Source organism: Mus caroli, chromosome 10 (assembly GCF_900094665.2).
Source record: "Mus caroli chromosome 10, CAROLI_EIJ_v1.1, whole genome shotgun sequence".
NCBI classification, from domain to species: domain Eukaryota; kingdom Metazoa; phylum Chordata; class Mammalia; order Rodentia; family Muridae; genus Mus; species Mus caroli.
Window position 1 is genome coordinate 43,669,776 of NC_034579.1, and position 14,301 is coordinate 43,684,076.

A 14,301-nucleotide genomic window follows, 5' to 3' on the forward strand; every position below is an offset into this window, starting at 1 on the left:
TTTTTTTTTTTTTTTGTGTGTTTCAAAACAGGGTTTCGCTGTGTAGCCCTGGCTATCCTGGAACTCACTTTGTAGACCAGGCTGGCCTCGAAATCAGAAATCCACCTGCCTCTACCTCCCAAGTGCTGGGATTAAAGGAGTGCGCTACCACGCCCGGCTCTCCCTGCGCTTTCTACTCACTCTCAAGTAGGACTAATGCATCCTCACTTGGGTCCTTCATCTTTGTGACCTTTTTAAGTTCTGTGGACTGAATTTTGGATAATATCTTTTGGATTTTGGATATTCTGGATTTTTTATTTTTTTGCTAATTAGTGAGTACGTATATACATGTCATTTTTTGGGTCGGAACTTTCTCACTTAGGATGATATTTTCTAGTTCCATCCATTTGTCTGCAAAACTCATGATGTCCTTATTCTTAATAGCTGAGTAAGACTCCACTCTGTAAATTAATCACATTTTCTCTATAAATACTTCTGTCGTGGGGCACCTTGTTTTTTTCCAGATTCTGGCTATCATAATTGCTTTTTATTCCAAGATCAGTCCAATTTTAAGGACACAGGTATAATGTGCCTGATACCATGTCATAATGTAACCAGAAATAAATTTGCTTACTTCTGAAACTCAGGAGCTAGTCTTAATTGAATGCCTTTGTAAAATTCTGATTTTTAGCACTTCTACCAGAATTATTCATTAAACACTATTGACAAAATTCTTTTTTTTTTTGAAAAATTTTATTAGATATTTTCTTTATTTACACTTCATCTGTTATCCTCCATTCCTGGTTCACCTCCCCCCCGCACCCCCCCCCGCGAAAACCCACTATCCAATCCTCTCTCCCCTGCTTCTATGAGGGTGTTCTCCCACCCATCTACTCGTGCCTCCCCCCACCCCCAGCATTCCCCTACACTGGGACATTGAGCCTTCATAGGACAAAGGGCCTCTTCTCCCATTGATGCCCGACAAGGCCATCCTCTGCTCCATATGTGACTGGAGCTATGTGTTGCTCCATGTGTACTCTTTGTTTGATGGTTTAGTACTTGGAAGCTCTGGAGAGTCTAGATGGTTGATATTGTTGTTCCTCCTATGGTGTTTCAAATGCTTGTAGGTCCGTCAGTCCTTTCTCTAAATGTTCCATTGGGGACCCCGTGCTCAGTCCAATGGTTGGCTGTAAGCATCCACCTTTTATCTGTCAGGCTCTGGCAGAGCCTCTCAAGAGACATGTATATCAGGCTCCTGTTAAAAGCATTTTTTTGGCATTCACAATAGTGTCTGGGTTTGATAACAGGGTATATCCCCAGGTAAGGCATCTGAGTAGCCTTTCTTCAGACTCTGCACCACACTTTGTCTCTGTATCTCCTATCAAGGTTAATGTGTTCCCACTTCTAAGAAGAAACAAAGTATCCACACATTGCTCTTCTACTTTCTTGAACTTCATGTGGTCTGTAAATTGTATCTTGGGTATTCTGAGCTTTGGGGCTAATATCCACTTATCAGTGAATGCATACCATATGTGTTCTTTGGTGATTGGATACCTCACTCCGGATGATAATTTTTAGTTCTATCCATTTGCCTAAGAGTTCAGAAAGTGATTGTTTTTGATAGCTAAGTAGTACTTCATTGTGAAAATATATAACATTGTCTGTATCCATACCTCTGTTGAATTACATCTGGGTTCTTTCAGCTTCTAGCTTTTATAAATAAGGCTACTATGAACATACTGGAACATGTGTTCTGGTTATGTGTTGGAGCACATATTGGATATATGCTCAGGAGTAGTATAGTTGCATCTTCAGGTAATATTATGTCCAATTTTCTGAGGAACTGCCAGATTGATTTCCAGAGTGGTTGTACCAGCTTGAAATCCCACCAAAAATGGAGGAGTTTTTCTCTTTCTCCACATCCTCGCCAGCATCTGTTGGCACCTCTGTTTTTGATCTTAGCTTTGGTCTGACTCTAACCAAGCAAGTGAAAGATCTTTATGACAAGAACTTCAAGTCTCTGAAGAAAGAAGATGGGAAGATCTCCCCTTCTATTGGATTGGCAGGATTAATTTAGTAAAAATGGCCATCTTGCCAAAAGCAATCTACAGATTCAATGCAATCCTCATTAAAATTTCATATCAATTATTCAGGGAGCTAGAAAGAACAATTTACAAATTCATTTGGAATAAAAAAAAGATAGTGAAAACTATTCTCAACAAAAAAAAGAACTTCTGTGGGAATCATCATCCTTGATTTCAAACTATATTACAGAGCAATGGTGATTAAAAAACAAAACAAAACTGCATAGTATTGGTACAGAGATAGGCAGGCAGGTTAATGGAATAGAATACCTAGAAATATAAATAGAATACCTAGAAATGAACCCACACACCTATTTTTCACTTTACATTTGACAAAGAAACTAAAATTGCCCAGTGGCAAAAAGACAGCATTTTCAACAAATGGTGCTGGTTCAACTGGAAGTGAGCTTTTATAACATTGCAAATCAATCTACTATCTCCTTGTACAAAGCTCAAGTCCAAGTGGATTAAGAACCTCCATATAAAAGCAGATACACTGAAACTAATAGAAGATAAATTGGGGAAGCGCCTCAAACACATGAGCACAGGGGAAAATTTCCTGAACAGCACACCAATGGCTTATGCTCTAAAATCAAGAATGGACAAATGGGACCTCATAAAATTGCAAGGCTTCTGTAAGGCAAAGGACACTGTCAATAGGACAAAACAACAACGAACAGGTTGGAAAAATATATTTACCAACACTACATACACTACATACTATAGAGGGCTAATATCTGATATATACAAAGAACTCAAGAAGTTAGATTCTAGAGACTCAATAGCCCTATTAAAAATGGTATGAAGTTAGCTCTTCATACCATTTGTTTAGCTACAAAGAGGAATACCAAATGGCTGAAAAGGACCTAAAAAAATGTTCAACATCCTTAGGCATCAGGAAATGCAAATCAAAATAACCCTGAGTTTCCATCTCACACCTGTCAGAATTCTTGACTTCTATCTGTTCAGGTACAGACTCATCTTCATTCTTCTATAACTCAGTTGCAATAGGCCTAGGTCAGGTATATCACAGTGATGACCCTACTCTGAGTATTGTGTTCCATATTAGATACTTTCTCCAGTGATGAACTGACTATGGATAGCTACCAGCAGTCCTCATTTGTTAATTCCTCCACTCCTGTTATTAAGTGTTTGATAAGAATCAACTTAAGAATGCCTGGCAGTGGAGGCACATGCTTTTAATATCAGCACTTAGGAGGCAGAGGCAGTTGGATTTCTTAGTTCAGGGCCAGCCTGGTCTACAGAGTGAGTTCCAGGATAGCCAGGGCTACACAGAGAAACCTTTCTCAAAAACAACAACAACAACGACAACAAAACAACAACAACAACAACAAAACAACCAACCAAACAAAAACCCACGAATCAACTTAAGAGAACAATAATATATATTTGACTTATGTTTGAGAAGATAAAGTTTACCATTATAACAAAGGCATATTATGACAAGAGAAGTCACTGAACAAGCAATTATTGAATGCTGAGAGCAGGAGCATGCAGTAGCTTTCCCATACTTCTATATACCAGGAAATAGGGAGTCCAGGAAAAAAGTTGCTTAAACCTTCCCAAATGCTGTGACCATTTAATAGATTTTCACAAGTTGTGACCCCAACAATGCAGTGACTTTTTTTTTTGCTACTTTCTCACTGCAGTTTCACTACAATTATGAATCATCATGTCAATATTTGTGGAGATAGGTTTGCCAAAGGAATCATCACCCACAGGTTGAGAAGCAGTGCTATAATCTATGGCACGCTAGTGACCTATGAAAACATGTAAGACATCTCCTGAAGTGGAAATTTCTGGTATCTTTGAAGACTTAGTGGTGTCATATGATGTTTTTCTAGAAACTGTTTTATGAGAGGATGTTTTTTCTAAAGCAGATATGTGGGAGCTCTTTCACAGAGAACAGCATATCAGTTTGGTTATTTAGTATCAAATGGTCAGTCCCTAAAACAGACATGAAAGTAACATTATAAAGAGCAAACAGATTGTTTGAATGTATTTAGGAATATAAAGTAATATGTATATGTATTACATAAAAATATTGTATGTATGTGTGTATTTGTAACAAGTATTAATGGGAAAAATACCATATCTTTTAAGAGAAAATTGATGGCTATATGGAAGGGTTTGAATGGAGGAAATGGAAAGAAAAATATAATTGTGATATAATCTCAAAAGTAAAATATTTAAAATATTTTTGAGATCTTCATATCCTGTATTTTGATAATAATTTGCCTGTCTCAACTACTCCTAGATATACCACTTCTTTTAAACCTATCAACATTGTATACTAATTTGTTCTGCTTATACTCTCTTCTAATATAGAATTGAAGGCTAGAACCTTAAATGTACATATACACTTCATATACACACAAAATACAAATGCACAGATAAACACCCCCCATCCCCACCCCCCCACACACACACCATACACACATTACTGAGGCTGATCATCTAGCCAATGAACCATCATATGTTTAAAATACTTTAGATTTTTCTCTTTAACTGGTTGCAAAGTTTACAAGTTAGCTATTGAAGTTAGCCATTGATAAAGGTTTTAGAGACTTAATAATCTGGAAAGTTTGAGTTCTTCCAAGTTTAATGAATTTAAAGTGGTGATGCTTCCTTCAAAATCCTAACTGATCCAGGCTATAAAGTCCCCAAAAGTACAAGGGATTTTTAAAGATTTCTTATGTAGGGAAAGATTTTCCACGCTTCTGTGCAATACCCAAACACTGAAATTCTGAAATAAAGATCATTTGTGATACTTTCCTTGTAACAATAAGAACAAAAATTTTCCCTTAACTCTTTGATTAGATCTAGCACTTTCACTTTAAAAAACTCTTCACTAAAATAAATTTGACTATGCCTTTTTTGAAAAGGTTGGAAGAGGATAAATGAGCTAGTTATGATTTAAAAGGAACAAAATCATTTTAGTTTCCATAAAACAAGACTTTATTACATTTCTTCCTTTTTAAAAATATACACAATTCAGTATATTTAAATTTTAACTGTGAATAAAATACATTATTATGTTAAGAAGTCACAGTCTTATATATTATCTATAGATTGACTGGAAATATATTATTATGTTAAATAAATAAGTATAATAAAAATAAAACTATGATTTTCATAGTAGAAAGAAAAATATTCATGTTGTCTATAATAATGAGAGTGATTGTTTCCATTGAAAATAAAGGAAAAGTTTTAACTGGTATTTAGGATTGTTTGAAAGGATGCACATATTTTATTCTATCATAAATTATATAGTTTAATTTGTATTGATTTTATAGTAAAATGAGAAATTATAAAATTGAAGCTCATGAAAATTTTATTTTACAACTCTTATTTGCTTCCAGATGCAAAATGCCTCACTGAGATGTATATCACTAGTATTTTGTCACATATTCATAGAATATGCCAATAACTCATGTCTAAAGACTAAATGCACCATTATAGGTTTTCCTATTTGAATGCAATGAGGAAAATGATTGATGTAGCATTATGAGCTGACAATATAACAGAGTAAATAATGAAAAATAGTTATTTGAATATTTAAAGCATGAAATGCAGACACATATCAGCTATAACTCCTATACCATATTTTGTATATTCTGTGTTATTATCAAAGCAAAACAACCTTCTCCCCATCTGTTTTTCTGATTGTAACTTGTATAAATGAACTATGTATGCAAAAATTTACTTGTTAAATTTTTACAAAATATCCTTCTAAGTTTCATTTAATAGAAAGAGGAAAGCATCACTATAAAGATCTTACATTCTAATATAATATAGACATAAACCATATATATATAATGGTTAAATTATATTATATATTAGATGTGAAATTTGCTATAGAAAATATAATAACATGAATGGATTTTGAAGTGTTTGGGGAAAGTAATAGAAGTTTTCAACTGTGTTGAGATAGTCAGCCTAGGATGACTACATTTCTTGAGATGATGACATTTCTATGACGCAAAAGAGGTGATTGGTAAGCCTCACAATATCAGAGTAAGAGAGTGGAGAATAATGTGCAAAAAGAGGAGCTATTCCAGAGAAATAATTTATTATTACTAATAGAGAAAAAGCAGCCACTAGAGAAGGAAGCAGTACTTAAAGAATGTGTCTGGTATCCTTGTATTTTAGTTTACAGATGGGATAAATAAATATAAATTGTTGAGACTACTCATCCAGAACAAATTGTCAAGCTTAACAAAACAAGATTACAAAATAGGCAGTGTAACTTTCCTGTAACTTCAATACCTTGGGGCATATGAAAATAACCCTACTTTGAGTTTAAGGCAATCCTCCATAGCACCGTAAATTCCTAGATATCTAGAACTAGACAATGGGAATTTGTATAAAAATTTAAATAATAATAAGTGAAATAGTACAATATATCCTCATTGAGAAAAATGGAGAAGTACATTAGTAACACTGATTTTCTCCTCTAGATTTAGTACCCATTGTTAAATTTAACTCATGATATTTATTTATATAAATTCATGTATTTCTATGTATACTTCCTTTAAATTAAGGCTGTTCTTACTCTTTGCCTCACCTTCATCTTTCCATTCCATTCCTGCTTAGACCTTTACAACCTGATATTCTCCCAGTACTTGTAGGTAATTCCTCTTCTTTTCTTAGTTCAGCTACAGTTTTGTTCCTCTTACATTTGTTTAGTTAATTCTATTTTACTATTTAATGAATTTTTGCGTTGATGCCATTGATTAACTTCTGTTTATTGGTTTGAAATAAGGCATTTTTTTCAGAACATTAAATGTATACTAATAAGTTATTTACATGATATCACTCTAATTTCTTAATGTAGGTAATCATAGCTACTACTTTCTATTTTAAGGTCACATTGATTATTCTCTAAGTTTTGATACATCATCTTTTAATTCTGGAAATTTTTTGTTCATTTGTTTCATCAATGACCACTATGTCATAGTCTATTTTTCAATCTCCATTATTTTTTGCATTTTAATGAAAATTTCTTGTTCTTAATGTAGAGAATAACTCTGATCTGGTGAGACAGGATTAGTTCAGTTTCCTTTATTTGATAAAACATACTTAGTGCACTAAAATACAATATATACTAATGAACATTATATAGTTATCCAAGAAGCTTCAAAATTCTCTTATGTTGACATAGAATGATTGATCTATGCTATCACTGAATTATTAATTAATCAAAAGATATTAAATTCCCCTCTTATTTTTTTTAAATGTATTCTTTGTTAAGATAATCTTCTAATTGATGAGAATGAACTAGAGATACTACACAATACTCTTGTATTGGGTGAATCATGAGGTTATTTTATAAAATTATATGTTCCTGTGTTCAGGTATATACATCTATAGCTGTGATGTACTGCTGATAAACTGTTTACATAATGAGTGTAAAGTGATCGCTTTATGCTTTCCTATTAATATTGTTGTGTAGTCTGTTTTATCAGGTGTTAGAATACAAGCACTTGTTTGTGTCTTAGGTTGATTTTTTTGCCATCATTGCTAGTTTTTAACCAGAGTGTAATACTTTGTTTAATAATGAGTTTTATTTCTTTCAGGCAACAAATTGCCACGTCCCGATTTTTATCCCATCTACCAGTATCTGATCATTTGATTGAGAAGGTGGTATTATGAACATTCAGTTGTTATTGAAACATTTTTACTGATTCTTTAGTATTTGTGTTTTTGATTTCATTCTTACTTGCTTAGTTATTATTCCAGCTTAGGTTCTTTCTTTTAGTGCTCTTAGAGAAGGATTTTTTTTTTTTTTCAGTAAACATCTCTTCAATTATCTGTAGCAGTGCTTCAGTGGCAAAAAAAAAAAAAAAAAAAAAATCCTCTACGCTATTTTATCATAAAAGGTATTTGTTTCTATTTGTATCATGCCCAATCAGCTCTATTGGGTTAATGGTCTGGGTTGGTAGTTGCCTCTCAGTACATCTTTCGTCATCCTCCTTGATGAATATTCAGTTAACAAATCCGGTTTTACTGTGATGGATTTTCCTCAAGAGGGTTTTGATGCTGTGTGCAAGCAAAACTCTTAATGCTGTGACCAAAAAGAGAGCTTTTTATCAGGATGATATTACTACCTGACAGTGCTGTGTTTTTCTGGGATGATATAGTTATCTTCCAAAATCACCATATTTGTGTTTTATAATTTATCCTATCACTATCTTTCTTTTTTAGGGCAGTCTTGAAGAAAAAGTTCAGCTTAGATAATTAAAGTGACCTTGATAAACAGGATAGAGAATTCCTTTAAAATAACAGTTTTTTTTTCTAATTTTACACTTTTGTTTTTTGTTTGTTTGTTTGTTTTTGTTTTGTTTTTTGAGACAGGGTATCTCTGTTTAGCCCTGGCTATCCTGGAACTCACTCTGTAGACCAGGCTGGCCACGAACTCAGAATTCCACCTGCCTCTGCCTCCCGAGTGCTGTGATTAAAGGCATGCCCCGCCACACATTTATGTCCCAAATGCTGATCCCCAGCCTGGCCTCCTGCTCCCTTTCTTTTCTGATTGGATGGGGCGGGCCCTAGGGGCATCAAGTCTCCACCAAACTAGGCACATCCTCTCCCACTGAGGCCAGAAATGGCAGCCTTGCTAGGAAATGAATACCATCATCAGACTACAGCTTTAGGGAGAGCATCTGCTCTGGTCATTGTGGGGCCCACATGAAAGCTAAGCTGCATGTCTGTGCTTGGGCAGACAACCTGAGTTTTGCAGTCAAATGGGTGGAAGTAGAATATATCGTTCTGAATGAGGTAACTCATATCCAAAAGGACATGCATGCTATGTATTCACTAATAAGTGGATATTAGCAACAATAACAACAACAACAACAACAACAACAAAGTACAGAATACTCAAGATACAGCCCACAGAACTCAAAAAGGTCAACAAGCTTAATTGCTCAAGTGAGGACACCTCAGCCCCACTTGGGAGAGAGAAGAAAGCAGTCACAAGTGGGGAAGGAGGGAGGGACATGGGAGGGGAAGTGGAAGTGGGGAGAGGGGAACCTGATATAGTGAGGGAAAAGGACTGAAGCCCTGAGGACCAGTAGAAAGAATGGAAATAGGCAACCTCAGGATATAGGAGACTGGGGGGCAGGGGGGCTTGAAAAATGGACCAGAGTGCAGGAAGGTAAGAGACAATCAGGAATCAAATGGAGGGACCTTAGATGAGATGCTCAACCTACATCCCAATTTTTTAAGTGTCAGGAAACACCTTGGAAGAAAAGACAGGAAGAACATCAGAAAGATGATTCATAAGAGACCTATGAGATACTGTCTTTTGACCATGACATGTATACTGACTTCATGGACTCACATAAGCTATATCTACCTACATACAATCAAACAAGAATCCATAGGTGGGAACATGGTGTTAAGGCACAATATCATACTGAGAATCAACTGGTAGTTCACAACACATGAGGAATGGAAAAGTATTCTTTGAGGACGTGGCCACTAATAAATTTCCCATAACCTTAATATTCTCCACTATTGCTTAGTAAACACATGTAATATTTAACTTTTTGTGCTATATCATAGATTAAGTTTATTTTGTTTTTATTATTATTATGTCTAAATGTTATACCTGATCATTTTTAAAATGTATATATTACAGCATTTGAGTTTATAAGCCTCATAGTTTAGGGGTTTCATCTGGAAAGAGAGTTTGTGTTCATTGGGTCCTTCTAGAAATGTTTAGAGGCATCAAAAGTGAATACACAGAAATCTAGCAAGAGAGTTGCTTTAATAAGCAGGATGATATAGGGGGTTGTCAAAGGAGAAACCAGGAAAGGGGATAACACTTGATATGTAAATAAAGAAAATATCTAATAAAAACAAATAAACAAGAAAAACAAAACAAAACAAAAAGAAATCCACTTTTCCAATGACTCATCAGTTCATGTACCTATTTACCCATGATTGGTTTCAGTCATTCAACAAAACAGAACATTGATCAGCCAACAATTCTTAAAAGCTTATGGGCTTTCCCTTGTACAAGTTAGCATCTCTATATCTGTTATTTATGTTCAGCTCATTTTTAAGAGTCCTCGTAGATGGAGGAAAGGGAAAGGGAAGAATCACATGCATATATTATGGTTTCAAAAACAGAAGAATATATTTTTAAAGTTAACAAATAGTCTCACTTCTTAATTTTTTCAATACCTCTTAAAAATACCAACATGCTTTGAATGGTGATACTCAATTTATAGTACTGATTCACATTAGGATGAATTTCAATGCTCACCACTTGTTTGTAAACGAATAGAGATGTTATTTAGATTTTTTTTTTTTTTTTTTTGCCACTTGTCTCCCAATGTGTACATTGGGGCTTGTCATATAGTACTATCTTAAAATCTTGACCTAACGTGAAGGAAAATGCATGTCTGCAGGCCTCTAAGCTATCCATCAGATGAATAAAGTTCACTTAATTACACAAACTATGAGAGAGTTTCCAGCAAAACAAAGCGTTGTATCACTTTTCTTATTAAAATTGCCTACATTATAATTTTCTTACACTCATCTTGCTCCTCTTTATTAGATATTGTCTTTATTTACATTTTATCTTTCTCATATGACATTTTCTCCTCTGCTTCCTTTCTTTTCATCTTCAATGTTCTTCCATTTAATTTTGTTTCTCTAAACAAATATTGTCAATTACAAAACGAAACAGATACCTAGACATTATCTTTCATAGTCTCACATTTTAAGGCAGAATAACAGACAAACTTGTTCAAATTCCATTCTTTTACAGAATCATTTATTCTTATCTGTTCATTCCAAGAGAGGAATGACAAATTTAATTAATATTACTCTGTCTATCAAACTGAGCTTCTCTGGTTTTGCAGTGAACCAAACCATTTTATCTCTGAATTGATTAGTCCTTCATGTGCTAAGAGAGTCCACTCTAGAATTTGATGACTTCTCAGTTAATAAATTGAGTAATTTTATTTTTAAAAATATCATTTATGCTTAATTTAATTTTCTTTTAAATCCCTTCACTATAATTTTAAGGACCTTAATTGTGATTGGACATGAAGAAACTAGCCAGTCACTCGTGGTGATTTAAGAATCTTTACAAAATAATCTACTCTAGACAAAAACCAAAATTATGTATGCATAATGATATAAGGTATACATATTTTGTATTTTTAAAAATATTATTTGTAAATCTTTTAAAAGTACTGAAATTGTATGCTTGAGGCAATTTAGTCCCAATCATTTTTTAGTTAAAATTTAATTTATGCTTCTTGAAGTCTTATAATTTTAGCAACATCATCTATCTTAATATTATTTTTGAAAGTTATGTGTATGTGTGTACATGTGTGTGCATGTGTGTGCATGTGTGTGTGTGTGTGTGTGTGTGTGTGTGTGTGTGTGTGTGTGTGAGTGTTTCTCAATTACTGTGTATAATAACCATGGAGACCATTAAAGTGCAGGTATATGCAGTTGCAGTTCTGGGATATCAGTCTTGTGTGTTTGGAATCAAACTCAGGTTCCCTGGAAGAAGTGTATGGCCACTGAGCTACATCTTTAATCCTGTCTTCATGTTCTTAAATAATTAGTTATTATAAATTTAAGAAACTTGAAATGTCTCTAAAGGCCAAGGTTGCAAACAGAAGCAAATTTCCTGGTTTCTGATATCACTCACATATGAAATTTGGAAGTCAGACCCTCACATGAGAAAGAACATATGATGATTTTCTGAATCATGTCTCTCATTATGATCCTTTATAGTTCCACCCACTTACCATTAAGTTTTACAATTTCAGTTATTTTAAGTACTTTAGTATCGTCTAGTGTATATGCATGATTATTTTATTATCCACCCATCAGTTGTTGGATATTTCTAATGTTTTCATTTTCTATCTATTGTGAATATGGCAGCATGACTGAGCAAAGAGAAATATATAGAAGAATTTGGAGTGAAGAAAGGAAAGAGGTAAATGATGAAATTATCTTAATATTAAAACTAAAAGAAATAATTAAAAACCAAAAGCCTACAAATGTATTATATATTAAAAAGCTAGACCTTTTCAGAATTCAACTTGAATTATTATCCAGCTGTATAGTATATATAAAATATTTACTGGTTTCTTCCTGAACTTTTTAAAATGTGTTTCATTGAAGATCAGAGTTTTGTTGTTATGTGGAACACCACTGCTGATGAGTCAAATGTGTAAGGCTAATAACTGATGACCTGTCAACATAGGCTCTGTGGCACTTTTGCTAAGCCTGAAACCATAGCAACACTTGGTAAGTGAAATTTGAAAAAAAAATACGTTGTAATTTTGCATTTGTTAGAGTTTCTGGCCTATAACAGATATGTATTAATTGGCAGTAGATGTGACAGCTTGCAGCAGTTACCAAGATAGCAAGCAAACCATCAGCACCTGTCAAGACAGGGGCTGAGAGATGAATCAACTGCGGTGATGTGTGACTTCAAACACAGTGTCACTTTTGTGTACTCATCATTTATGAAAGGTGTGAGGGAATGTGGGATTTTGTTAATATATAAATATTTTCCACAATGTCTTAAGGATATGTAAAAGAATCATCACTTGTCAAGTTATAAAGGGAAAATTATAAATTCAAAAGACACATAAAATGTTGACAGCTCTAACCATGTAGCATAACTGTGATTTCACAGAGTAAGATGCATGCATGCATGAAAGATATTCCAGATACAGATTTCCATTGTAGGGCACAGAACAAAATGTCTTTTCTGTTGAGTTCACTATTATTAGACCATTTTGTATTAAAAAATAAAATCACTTATTTTTTTACTGTCTATACTAGGCAGAAAACAGATTTTATCAATTGAGACATATCTAAAAATATCTTTAAAATTATGTAATATAGCTACATTTTAATGCATGTTCTACAAATATATTTATATTTTTAAAAATGATTAGGTTAAATATTTAATTCCCTTTAATTGATTTCCTTTGTAGGGATGGCTAGACATCTCAGAAAAATTGTTGCATGACTGATATTTTAAACCCTGAAAACATTGTGTTACATCTGCTTCTTAAAAGTGACCTTTTAGGGTCAAACATATAAATAAATTATAGTAAAAGCTTCAATGAACCAGATACTTCCTTGTCTTAATGTCACTGGTGATCAGAAATCCTGCAAATTTCTCCACAATTTTTAGCCATGTCATTCAAGGAATTATTAATGCCTTTAAAACATATTGCTGTGATAAATGGTGCTAGCATTTAGCATGAGTATATTATACATTTTCACACAAACATATTATGGTAAGGAAAATGTACCATCTTGCAAAGGATAATTTCACCCTTAGAAGTTATTTATCCTTTTCTAAAAGACCATGTATATTTTCCTTGAAAACTATAGATAAATTTTAAGTTATTGGATGATTAAGACATTTAAAAGTGTTCTTCTGTAACCTTAGTTTTCATTCAATTTTCACAATAAAGGTTGTGCCAGCCATATACTGACAGAAGACTCAGTAGAGGTATTTTGTGTATCTATATGCAATTATTACCTTTCACTGTATTTTCTTTGGGGATGTTGTCTATAATGACTTATTCTGTAATTTTTCCACCAGAAAACAACAGTGAAATGACTTTTACTTTCAATTTCAACCAAAAGGAGCTTGAAGAAGTGAATTTATTCTTTCCGTTAGGAAAATATTCTTAAAATTAAGAGGATTTTAACACTCCTATCATAAGGAAGAAGATATAGGAATATGAAATGAGAAATAAGTAATAAAAGCAGTCAATGTTTGCTATGATTTGTTAATATATTCTTTATTCTTAAATATTAGGAATAGATGGGCTAGGATTGAAGAAAACATAACATAACTCTGCTAATTTTTTTAATTATTTCACCAACAGCTATGTTTACATTACATAGAAGAATTGAAATCACCTCATATGTATTGTAAAATGATTATATTTCTATTTTTCCTCATTAGCTCAGAAGTCTTTTTTTCCCCCTGCTTGTTGATTACTTTTAAATCTGAACCACTGAGCAGTTCTGAAAACATATGGTATATATAAGTTTCTCCTGTGGTGCTGTGGTACTCTCCAAAGTACTCATGCTGAAGAGTCAGTGGTTTATTCATCTAATGACAAAGAGATACACCATATATATATATATATATATATATATATATATATATATATATATATATATATATATATATATTCATACACACACA